Here is a 13,619-nt window from a genome sequence, read left to right on the forward strand (position 1 = left end):
TGTATTTAATTTATGATATTCGGAATTAAAATAAATTTGTCAAGTGTGTATACGTGAGCTTTTTCTTAACAAGTTCAATTTTTTCGACGCACAGAGATTTGGGGCCACTGGCACAAGGATGCGAAATGGAGGGCGTTCTTTCCTTCAGGGTCGACTGCTTCAATCATTTTCTCGTTCCAAGAATGGACTCGTTTCACAATTCCCAGTTTGTCTTCAGCGGCGAAAAAATTAAGCAGGTTCTTTATTTCCTGCGCTTCTCAGAGCCAGCAGTTTTCAGCAGCTTCAAATTGTTGCAACCTGACTGCGTAGTAAATTGGACTCTCACCGTCTACGTCCTTCTTCAGCAGGTCTAAGCCCTGGCCGACAAAGTGCTAGGGGATTTTCACTGCGTGCTTTTTGTTCAAAGCGGCGAAGTGGAACAGCTAGCGTCACGCGTTAATGCGTGACAAATGTAGATCAAACGACGTAACTAACTGCATTTTTGGTGCAAAATACATTAAATAAATTATATTTGGCAATAAGCCACTTGTTTTGAACTCTTGACAGAAATTTAAAGTGTTGACGTTCCCATGCACTGTAATTATCATATTGAGGAAAGTAATTTTAAAATATCTTCCTGAAATATTTGCGAATCTCTTAAATATATGATTTAAAATCCTTCTTTCGATAGGTAACATAAATTTAAATAATACAAATTGAACACCATTACACCATAATTTTATTAATTAATATGCTTTACATAATAGGAAACAATTCAAGGATATGAATCGGAGCGTAATTTATTTCATTTTGCAGAGAGCAACAATTCATGAAACGTGTAAATGAAGGAACCATTCATCGAACACCATGGATAATTAGCAAGTGGGTTTTCATGCAGCGTTTGAGCATTGATTTTCCACATATTTTGCAATTTTTTAGCACCTTGACCTTTAAATGAGTTGACTTTAGATGCTCGAGAAGAAAATATTTTGAAATGAATTGTTTTTAGCACTCATCACATTCCACTCTCAATTCTAACAAATTGTGTTTCTCCGCGAGATGGTTTTTCAAATGAGAAGTTGAAGAGAAATTCTTTGGGCAGTGGGCACAGTATTTCAATTTGGCTTGGTTGTGCATCCTGTAAGAATGCTGTTTCAAGACACTCGCACTTTTGTAGTACCTTTTGCAGGGTTCACATTTGAATCCGAGAGCTTTGTGCTCCAAACCACGCCATTCGCGATTTCCATGTTTTCTTTTAAAGTGGCAAGCAAGCTTAGAAGACCATTGAAAGCTCTTTGGACACTTGGCACATTTGAACAAAGTTTCTTTGCACTTTTTCATGTGCGATTTATACAAACCTAAACACTGAAACTCGTTTTTACAGCGAACACATAAAAACTTTCTGATGTGTCGAAAGGAATAACGGACAGGAACTTCTGATTTACAAATTTTGCAGCGTTTGAATACATGCTTTAAACGCATATGAGTTGCCAAAATACCCTTTGTTGAGAACATTGCACCGCATTTTTCACACTTGAATGGCTTTTCTGTTTTGTGTTTTCTTGCGGTATGTGCCTTGAGGCAATGTCTATAACTTGTTTTGTAATCGCAATAATCACAATCAATCAATTTAGCCCCATCAGATCTATGAAAAGAGTCAAAATGAACTCTCATATCAATTTTAGTTTTGAAAAACGAGACGCAGCCATGAAAATTGCACTTGACAGGAAATTCACGATGGACCTTCCGAACATGTCGGTAATAATTATCGCTCCATTTGAATTTCTTGATGCAAAAATCGCATTTGAATATTTTTAGTCGTCCCCGTTTTTCGTGCACTTCCTCGTTGTGACCTTCCCTTTCCTCGATTGTGTGAAAATATGTGGCACAATTATGGTTTTCACATCTGATGGCTTCTTTGTGTGATTTCTTTATATGCTTTGTCAAATCCCTCAAAAATTTAAATAGTTTACCACAATAGAGACATTTTCTCTTTTCTGAGTGAATATTGGATTGCTTCTCAGATTCCAATCCTTCAACGTCCTTTTCGGTTTCATCTTCTTCACATTCGGGCAGATCAAGCTCTTCTAATGTCACCCAACATTGCTCAAGATTTCCCTCTGAAAACATAGTTATTAGAAAATAAAATTTAGAAATAAAAATAATTTTACCGAAGTAATGTTTCCGCAGCTCCTTGGCTGCATCGTCCAAATCCAAATTCCACCAAACCAAAGTCTCATCTGACATTCCATTGAAATTCCATTGAAACCTGTTGGGGAATTTCCTCAAATAATATAATGAAAATTCGTTGAATATCTTTTTAAAACTCACTCGGCATGCCAGAGACAAAAGAAACAAATTAAATCGTCGTCCTTGATCTCCTCATCCAACTCGAATCCACAGACGTTTAGAAACCAAGTCTGCAATTTGTCCTTGTCCACGTGAGCAGCGGAGATAGCACCGTCCGCCGTCGGAGTCTCGCAGATCAAGCAAAGCGTCTTTTGAATCGACATGTCTGCTAGACCACCTGAACCTGAATGAAAGATGGAAGGTTGCAGGTGAAACAGGGCGATCGAAGCGCCACTCTAAGGATAAAGGTTAAAATTTTGGTTTGCGTGGTTTTATTTAAACCTGTGACCGTTGCAGAAAATACGATATATTTGCTTTAGTTAAAAAAATTTAAATATTAATTTATATTACTACAATTTATAATTGCTTTTCTTCCATCAGAAGTCAATAAAGCACTAAACGAATTCATACTCAGTCAGAGTAAAAATGATTTAATCAAATTAATATATCTTTAATTACCAAGGTGCTAGCGCCTTGCCTGCATGCGGGCGAGATGAACAAATTTTGGCCGAGCAACAAAATGTGCTCGAAAAATTACTGAAAAATCATAAAAAAACCGGCAAGACAGTGGATCTCTGGCAGATTATCCTGAAAAAGGTCATGCCAGGTTTAACCAGTCCAATGAGGGGTCAAAGGCTTGGATTTCTAAATATTTCGGCTGTCTTCTACGACATTTTGAAAAATTTGGAGTCAAAAAACGCGTATAATGATTATTGCAATCACATGTAACAATTCGAAACCCTGGGTCATACCGTGACGTACCCTGACATGTTACCAGAAACCTTCTCGTTGCAGGAGACGAAATGTAAAACGGAAATATGCATCTCCTAGCACAAAGATAGCGCGTAAAAGTGAGCATTGCAAAGCCACTGGCACATATTCAGATCGGCGTTGGCTGCCGCGAGGTAAAGAGCGTTTGCACACTCTTTTCCTTTGCAATTTGAAAGCACGGATTTAGCAACATTAAATTTTTTTAAGATGCAGAACTGTACCAAGTTCAAATCGTGCAAACCAAAATTAAAATCAGCGCCGTGGCGAACTATCTCAGGTTTTCGGTCCGAAGCGCATTTGGCGAGTTTGGTGCCATTTATTCCGGCGTGGATATTTTCTGGTCGGCGCACGCGGCAGCCACGTGAAGAGCGTATTGCCCTTTTGAATCGACATAATTTTAAACCAGATTCTGGTTCCTGCTGTGCACAAACTGGGCGCTTTTCAATTTGTTGGCCATGACGCAGAAGATCGATATTTGATTTGGCGCCGAGGCTAAGCAGAGTTTTGGCCACCTCCAAGTTTCCGCGAAGAGGGCGCCGTGCAGGGGCGTATCCCCTTTTTCCGATTCTCCGTTTCATCGAAAAAAGATAAGAGTGTGGTGGGCAGCTCGTTATCGGGAGCGAGTACACATGCTCTTTGTAAAGGCTGTGCTGCAGGTGCCGCGGCGGCAACGGACGGGAAATGACGACGGCACAGCAGAGAAAGTGGCGGCCGGCGAATGATGGACCGGCAAAATCCTACAGAATCAAAATCGATGCAGTTCATCCCGCCGAGGAAAGACAAAAATACAAAGGAAAAATGCAACAAGTAGCCCATAAATTTCAAACAATTTAGATTTTGAAATAAATAAAAACAGATGAAAATGTAATTTTTTAAATTGTAAAATAGTGATTATAACTTATTACTGTTTCAAACTATCTATAATACCTTTGGCTAGGGAAAAATATAAATCCAGATGTGTAAGAAATGCAAAGTTTTGTGACGGAGAAATTATTTCATTTTTGGAACCAAATTCTAAAAAAAAACTATAACTGACAATGACGAGCGTCTTTGTTTCGAACTCTTGATAAAAAATATAATAAGTTCACGTTCCCATAACAATAATTAAATCAAGGAAATTCATTTTATAAATATCTGCGATTCTAATAAAAAAAATAATTTAAATCCTTTCTACAACAGGTAACATAAATTAAAATATTAGAAACTGATTACCATTACACCAAAATTTTATTAATCGACATAGGGAACAATTCAATGATATGAATCATATCGTAATTTATTTCTTCTTTCAGAGAGGAAGAATTCAGGAAACATGTAAATAAAGGAAGCACTCATTGAACACCATGGATAATTAGCAAGTGCTTTTTGATATTACAGTTGAGAATTGATGTTCCACATACTTTGCAATTTTGGAGCACAGTTAAAGGGACAATTAAAGGAGAAAAATCATAGCGTAATTTATATTTTCTCCAGAGAGAAACATGTCAATGATGGAAGCATTCACTGAACACCATGGATATTTAACAAGTGGTTTTTCATGCAATATTTGAGCATTGATTTTCCACATACTTTGCAATTTTTGAGCAGCTTGACCTTTAAATGAATTGACATTAGATGCACGAGAAGAAAAGATTTGGAAATGAAATGTTTTTTGCACTCATCACATTCCACTTTCATTTCTAGCAAATTGTGTTTCTCCGCGAAGTGGTTTTTCAAATGAGAAGTGGAATAGAAACTCTTTTTGCAGTGGGCACAGTTCTTCAATTTGGCTTGGTTGTGCATGCAGTTGTAATGCTGTTTCAAGATTTTCGCACTTTTGTAGTACCTTTTGCAGGGTACACATTTAAATCCAAGAGCTTCGTGCTCCAAACCACGCCATTCGCGATTTCCATGTTTTCTTTTCATGTGGTAAATAAGCAAAGAGGGCAGTTTAAAAATCTTTGGACACTTGGAACATTTGACCAAAACTTCTCTGCACTTTTTCAGGTGCGACTGGTACAAACCTGAACATTGAAACTCGTTTTGACAGCGAACACATAAAAACTTTCTAATGTGACTATTGTAATAACGGACAGGAACGTCTAATGCGCAAATTTTGCAGCGTTTGAATACATGCTTTGAACTCATATGATATGCCAAAGTATCTTTTGTTGAGAACATTTCACCGCAGTTGTCGCACTTGAATGGCTTTTCTGATCTGTGTTTTCTGGCAACATGTCTTTGTAGAATATAATTCTTTGTTGTTTTGTATTCGCAATTTTCGCAATCAATCATTTCAGCACCATTAGTTTTATGAACAGAATCAAAGTGGGCCCTCATTTCAATTTTAGTTTTGAAAAACGAGACGCAGCCATGAAACGCGCACTTGACTGGAAATTCACGATGGACAAAACGAACATGTCGGCAATAGTCACTGCTCCGTTTGAATTTCTTGATGCAAAAATCGCATTTGAATATTTTTAGTCGTCCCCGTTTTTCATGCACTTCCTCGTTGTGATTTTCCCTTTCCTCGATTGTGTGAAAATATGTGGCACAATTACGGTTTTCACATCTGATAGCGTCTTTGTGTGATTTCTTTACATGCTTTGTCAAATTGTTTAAGAATGAATATAGTTTACCACAGTAGAAACATTTTTTCTTTTGTGAAAAAATATTGGATTGTGTCTCCGATTCCGTTTCCACCTCTTCCTTTTCGACTTCATCTTCTTCACTTTCTGGTAGATCGACCTCTTCCAATGTCACCCAGCATTGCTCAAGATTTCCCTCTGAAAACATATTTATTAGAAATGAAAATTAATAAATAAAATGTAATTTTTACCGAAGTAATGTTTCCGCAGCTCCTTGGCTGCATCGTCCAATTCAAAATTCCACCAAACCAAAGCCTCGTCTGACATCCCATTGAATTTCCAAAGGAACCTTAGGGGAAATACTTTAAATAAAAAATAAAAAATTCCCGAATTCCTATGAACTCACTCGGCTTGCCAGAGACAAAAGTAGCAAATTTTGTCCTCGTCCTCGATTTTCTCTGTCAACTCGTGTCCACAGACATTGAAGAACCACTTCTGCAGTTTCACCTTGTCCACGTGGACAGCGGAGATAGCGCCGTCCGCCGTCGGAGTCTCGCAGATCAAGCAAAGCGTCTTTTGAATCGTCATTTCTATTAGACCAGCTGCACCTGAATGAAAGAAGGAAGGTTGCAGGTGAAACAGGGCGATCGAAGCGCCACTCTAAGGATAAAGGTTTAAATTTTGGTTGGCGTGGTTTAATTTAAACTAGTGAACGTTGCAGAAAATATGATATATTTGTTTTAGTTTTAATTAAAATAAAAATTAAACTTTTATTTATATTACAATATATTATATCTTCAATTAATAGTCAATAAAGAACAAAATGAATTCATATTCAACTTGCCTTTCATTTATTAGGGGCCCCACGTTCCATTGCACATCTTGCGAGTGCAAAACCGAAAAAACCGTAAAACATATTAAAAAGATTTGAGTGGAAGTCAAAAATTTCAAATGGTTCTCGATCTTGATCTGTGCTAATAATATAATGGGTTGGAAAAAGGCTTGGAACTTTTTATATTTCGGCTGTTTCAACGAAATTTTGAAAAATTAAGTGTCAAAAAGCGCGTTTAACGATGATTACAATCAAATGAAACAATTCGAAACCCTGGGTCATACCGTGACCCTGAGATATTCCTAAAAAAACATTTTTCTCGATTTTCAAAATAAAAGTACATCGCAAAAATCTTTCTATAACTATATTTTAATTAAATCAAAATTAAAATTTGCGACGAGTTTACTCTGCATTCATAGATTCTTTTAGTCTTCTACATTTTCTTTCATTGCCACATCGAGAGTGCTTTAAACAAATTATACGGATAGCTTTTAATTTGTTTGTTAGTTTCAAATTTAAAAAATATCTCAAAGCAAATACGATTTTTGCTCTAGCTTTAACAAAAAACATTTTATGAATTTTCTTCTATATAACGAAAGTATTCCAAAGATGCGAGAGAGGGTAAGAATTTCGGAATTTATTCTTTTCTCTCTTTTTCTGCTTTATCTCCAAGAAATACTCGCTTTGAATTCTTCCCGTTTGTTCATTCTTGTGTCGGAATCAGGAGGTTGAAGACCACACATCTCGGAATTGGACGAACCAAATTCAAATTCACGTTAAGCTTTTGTAAGTTTTCCCTATTTACATTCTTATTTCTGGATTTAAAAACATTGGAAATTTTCATTACAGACCAAAAGGAAGCCCAGCCAATTAGATTTTCGATCAGGAAGCACAAAGGAGATTGATTTTGTGAGAAATTATAAATTTGACTTTTTCACGTTATATTATTTTTTTCTATTTTGTTTTCCAGCCTTGAGAAAAATTTCTGAAAGAATCAAGAAAAAGAAGATTCTGATAAATAGAAAAAAACGGCTGATGAGCACATTATGGGAAAATGAATTGAATTCTACACGCCAATTAACAGCCCATGTAAGATTGATACATGAAAATGCAGTCAGGTTTGAAAATAACCGTTGTATTACTTATTTTCACACAGTTGAAGAAGAGCACCCGAAAAAATTCGAAATATGCCTACAGGGTGGCAAAGATTCCAATGTCACTTTTGTGACAAGAGGTTGACAAGAATTGATAGTTACAGAAGTCACATTCGTCTGGTCCATCGGGAATACTCTGAAAAATGTTCTGCTCGTCGCTGCATCGCTTACTTCAAAACACCCGACGAGTTGAAAATCCACTTTGACTCCGTCCATAGAGCAGAAGAAGAATCCAAAAAATTTAAATGCGGAAAATGTGATTTCTCATTTAAAGAAAAGCGAATTTTAACACAACACATCAATAACAAACACGGAACAGGCAATCTTGAGTGTGACTTTTGTACAAAACAATTCGGCTCCAGGAATCGTATATTGAATCATATGCGAGATTGTCACATTTGGAGGCGGTGCAGAATTTGCGAATTGGACGTGGCTGTTGGGAAATACAAAGGTTGGCATTTGTTGGAGAAGAACTGCCAGCGCTGCAATAACAAGTTCAAGTGCTCGGGATGCTATCAAAAGCATCTGGATCATTGCAAACAAACTCCGTTCAAGTGTGGAGTTTGCCTCAAAATCTTCAAGAAAAGAAATCTTTTAGATCATCACTTGAAAAGCAAAAGTGGAAAATGCCAAAAATCAAAGCTGTTGAAGAAACGCGAAAATCACCGGCCGAAAGGAAGTTTGAGATCAAAAATCCATTTGAAGGTTGAAGCCGCGAAGAAGAAGAAGTTCTGCTTGAAACGCTGCTCGCATTGCTCAGCCAGTTTCCGTCGTTTCAGAGATTTGAAGGAGCACCTTTTGAGCGCACACGATTTGATCGGGTTCAAATTCGGGTGTGCGACGTGCGGCAAGAAGTTTTTGTTCAAACAGCATCTGCTGGAACACGTGCGAGTGGCGTACATGGAGCAGTGCGACATTTGCCAAAAATGGTTCACTAAAAATTGCAGGGAGTTACACATGGAATACAACCATCCCAATTTCAATAACTAATTTGTGTCATTCATAGATTAAATTAAACTTTGACAAGCTAGCATGTATATATATTCAACTTAGTAGATTAGTAAAAATTTGTGTAGGACTTAAGATAGAAAATAAATCATCTTCAATGTATGCATCTTTATTTAATTTACAAAATATTCACGATAATTTCAATACGATATCTTTTGTATTGCTGTTTTTCTTCAAGATTCGTACATTACAAACTGACGAGAAATAAATTTTTTTCATAATTTAGTTTATGCAGTGAACAGCGAGAGATATAATCGAAACAGAAGATCCCATCAATCAACGTCCAAACAGCTCTGACAACCCTAATACCTTCGACGTGCGGGGTCGCTTTTTGGAAATACCAATTAATTCAATTTTTTAAAAAAGACGGGTCTAAATATGATATATTAATGAACGGCTGTTCTTCCGAGTTCTAGGGATTGAAAGATTACCGCTAGGTTTCAGCGCAATCAGCATTTAAAGTAGCGCTGTTACATTTGCAATTCACTTTTTGATTTTGATTTGCTGTTTAGGGGAAACGAATTGGAGACATGGGGGAGATGCCCATTCATTGCGAGGGGGGTCTTCATTATTATATTTCTTCAGCCAACATGCTGCCGCAAAAATGAACGAATTGACGAGAGCGGCGCTCTGGCGTCCTGCAGGTTGCAAACTTGCTCTCGGACATCTGTGGCAATATTTCGTAGTTCATCTCCAGCTAACTAAAGTTATCACTGCGTAGTTTGCTGTCTCAAACGCGGGCGAGCAGCACATTCGGCAGCGCTCTCCAAGCTTTTGTCAAGAGATCAAGGCTTTAAAAAAATTTCTTGAAAGGCCATTCGGCGGAAAAAAGAAAAAGCATCGTGTCTCTGTCTGCATGCGTTGAGCAAAATAAAGAATATTATTTGTTCACTCTGACAAAATCTTTTTCCTCTGCATCATAAAATGGAAATTTCCGTGCAATTTGCGGCCAAACGAATGATCACGGGCACTGCAAAAATCAGCCGGGAGTTTATATGAATTCGCAAAAAATCGCCTCCAATCAAGGCCCTGATTGCTGGCTGCTCGCTTGCAGTCGCCGCATTTATTTATTTATCGGCTCAATAGACATTTTCGCGGACGTAATTGCCGCGCAAAAATAAATGCAATCGCTGATTTTGACGCGCGTCTTTCGCCACCTTTTTATTTTGGAAGCAACGCACCACTCAAAAATGTCCGCTACATTCACTCTTTTACATAAATAGACAAAAATGATACAAAACATAAGAATTTGTAACCAATTTATAATTAAAATCTGTATCGATGAAAGAGTTTTCGCATTAATAATTTTATTGCTTTCCCAATGAACAAAAATAAAGATAGAAAAGAAAACAGCATAAATAATCAAATTTGGAATGAAATTCTATGAATTTATTTATTTGACAACGTCTTCAGCTTTCATTTTCATGTTTTATGATTTTTCTGATTTTTGCAAGATTTCAAGTGAGATTTGTGCAAATCTAAACATTGGAATTTGCTCTTGCAGCGATTGCACTTTGTGATTTTCAAGTGACAATATTTCTTGTAATGAACAGTCAAAACCATTTTGCAAAAAGCACAAACCTCGAAATTGTGGAAGTTTTTCACATGTTTTCTCAATTCAGATCGACAAAAGAAAAGTTTTTCACACATTTTACATTTCGTGGATTTGAGTAAATGTTTTCGAACCATGTGTCTTACCAAATCAAATTTTCGCATCGCTTTGTAATCGCAATCATTGCATTTGAACATTCTTGCCATGTCATCTTTCCCGTGAGCAGAATCAAAGTGTGCTTTCATTTCGATTTTTGTTTTGAAAAATGACAAGCAACCAATACGAGAGCATTTTACGGGAAACTCTTTGTGAACCCTGCGAACATGCGTACAATAGTTATTTGCTCCCTCACATTCCTTCCCACAAAAACTGCAATTGAATTTTTCTCGTTCCTTTGGTTTCTCGTGGACATTCTTTGTGTGCTCTTCTCTTTCTTCAAGAGTTTGGAAATAAGTAGCACATTTGCGATATTCACATCTGATTGCTTCCTTGTGCAAATTCTTCATATGTCCTGACAATTGATAAGAATATTTAAATATTTTCCCGCAGTAGAAGCATTTCCATCGCCTCTGCCGGGTTTCAGCTTCGACAATTCGTCTCTCTTCACCGTCAGCACTTTTTGGAAGCTCAATTTTGTCCAACTGCACCCAACACTGCTCCAATTTACCCTCTGAAAATTCATTATAAAATAAGAAATTTTAAAAACTCCAAATTTCACTTTATACTCACCAAAATATTTCTTCCGCAGCTCCTTGGCTGCATCGTCCAAATCCAAAATCCACCAAACCAAAGACTCGTCCACCATCTCATCGAATTTCCATTGAAACCTTAGATAAAAATCCTCATTTAAAAAAGAAGATTCCTTGAATAACTTCTAAAAACTCACTCGGCATGCCACAGACAAAAATAGCAAATCAGGTCATCGTCCTCAATTTCCTCGGCGAATTCGTGTCCACAGACGTTTAGAAACCAAGCCTCCAGTTTGTCCTTGTCCACGTGGACAGCAAGGACAGCGCCGTCCGCCGTCGGACGCTCACAAATCAAGCACAACGCTCTTTGAAACGACATTTCTATTAGACTACCTGAACCTGAGTGAAAGGTGGAAGGTTCCAGGTGGCCAAGCTATTGAAGCGCCTTCCTTAGGAGAGGCATCAAACCCTTGAATTCGCTTGGCGGGAAAGCTTTAAATTAACGGGCTTAAAAGACCTTTTTTTCCTGAGATTTTCTAAAATTTCTCACCTTCTCCATGGAAAATTAATAGAGCACTTTAATTTATTGCAAATGGTCTGCAATTTACAAAATTCCATCAAAAGTGTAGTTAACGCTTGTGGCACAATACGTAGTGTTTTGTTACACACAGGGGCCGTTTCTGGGAATAAGAAGAAGACTTGGGCAGCTTAATGTTGGAAAGATATTTATTATTCGCTCTGGCGTTCGCGACGGCAGAGTGCGTGCAAAATACCAAAAGAGGAAATTGGCTTGCAAAGCGGCGCGGGGTGAGGCCAGAGAAAAGCGTCAGAGTCTGAGCAAAAACTCTCTCGCGGCATAAAAATGCCTCATCTTGATGCCGCAGCAGCGGCAAACAGCAAAGATCATAAAATGCCGCGTCGTCGTCGCCCCGCGCTCTTTAAAGCAGACGAACGGGCGCTTGCGTGTCTTCCGCTTCTGCCTCAAGCACCATTATTGTGCTTTAGGGTTGCCATTCCAGTTGCCTTTCAATGATGTAAATGATATTAATTATTTTTTTAATATAGTTCTCTGGTTTTGCAAAATTCAATTTAATTTTAATATGGTATGAATTACTGTAAAAAAAGAGCTAATAATATTGGTGAGCACTGTCTGTTTCTTGAAAACATTATTTATTTTTCAAATTTAAGGGAATATATTTCCTCAAATTTTGATCGCGATAAAGGGATTATATGATGGTGAGGCCTAACAAGGTTTTTCCCTCCTTCGTTTCCAGGAAATGAGTGATAGTTTACACGGCGTGCACATCAGAAATATCGTTTTTCAATTTGATTCCAAGCCGAATAAAAAGCTGAATATGTAGAAAGAAGTGATCGTTTGAAAAATGATGAAGTTGCCATTCTCCTTTTCCTTTAAAATTCCTGCTTTTTTGAGTTGTGGCAACCTTATTATAGAAATCACCGGACAGACAGCAAAAAGCGAAAGGCAGGAATTAGCGCTGGCGCTTGTTAACACTGGCGTTCGTTTTATTATAAAAATGAGAGCGCCGTCTGCTTGCCTGCTTTCGTTTGTGTTTTTCCGCCGAACGAGTGCAATGCGCGCGTGTCATCGGCGATAAATTGGAATCGCGGATCCCGGCTGTCGGGATGCTGGAAGAACGCGGGCCAATCAGCGGCCAATTTCCTGCCGATGATAGACGTTTATTTTCGCACTAATCATTCGCTGATACATAAAATTATTTGTTGAAAGTGTATAGAAGATAAAAATAAAGTTTTTTGTGATTTTTTAAGTTTTGCGTGGATTGTTTTTGTTTCACTCACGCCTCATACTCTTTGTTTATAAATTTTCATAAAATAAGCAAAATAAATTTGGTAGAGCTATATGGCTAATGCGAATCATATATGGCATTTTATTTGATTTAAACTGTCGTTTGCTTCAAGTGTACAAATACATCAATATTTATCTATGAGAAAAGCAATTCCAAAAATTTCCTAACTAACATATCAGTAATTCAATAAAGAAAAATTTTTCAAAGTTTTGGACACGTTTTCGGCAAGAAAATGTAAAAAGGTATGTATGAAATGAGCACATATTCATGCTCAAATGTCTTTTGTACAAATAAATGACATACATGGTGATTTCTACACAATACATTTGTTTGGTTGCGGTTGGCCGGCCGCGAGGAATTTCCCACAAGGCCCTGCGCACGGGCGCTGCACCGTTCTATTAATCAATTTCCCGTTGTTCTGTATGTTCTCGCGAAATGCAAATTGGATTATTTGCTCGGCGCGTGGATCGCACACTTTTCGTCACTCTCCATACTAAATTGGAAAAACGGCGAAGCTCCACGAACGGACATTCCTCACCGCACCATTCACCAAGCCACGCGATGAGATTAAATTAAAAAAGATTGTGCTGGCAAATAAATGAGCGCCAATCACGGCCCTGATTGCTGTCCGCTCGCTCGTAGCAACCTTGTTTATTTATTTGTCGGACAATCAATCGCGGCTCAAGGGCCATTCTCGCGGACGTAAATGCCGCGCGAAAAATTTACGACACATACCGTTCCAATTGAAGAAACAAGGTAATCGTGAGGCTTAACCCATTTTATCAAATGCATTCTTTCTAGTGCGAGTCTGTTCCGCTAAGTAAATTGTCAACCACTGCCGGTTGCACGATTTGGATGAAATTTGAAAAGCGGATCACGAAAATAAACACGG

This window comes from Cloeon dipterum, chromosome 4 (genome assembly GCF_949628265.1).
Source record: "Cloeon dipterum chromosome 4, ieCloDipt1.1, whole genome shotgun sequence".
Lineage (NCBI taxonomy): Eukaryota > Metazoa > Arthropoda > Insecta > Ephemeroptera > Baetidae > Cloeon > Cloeon dipterum.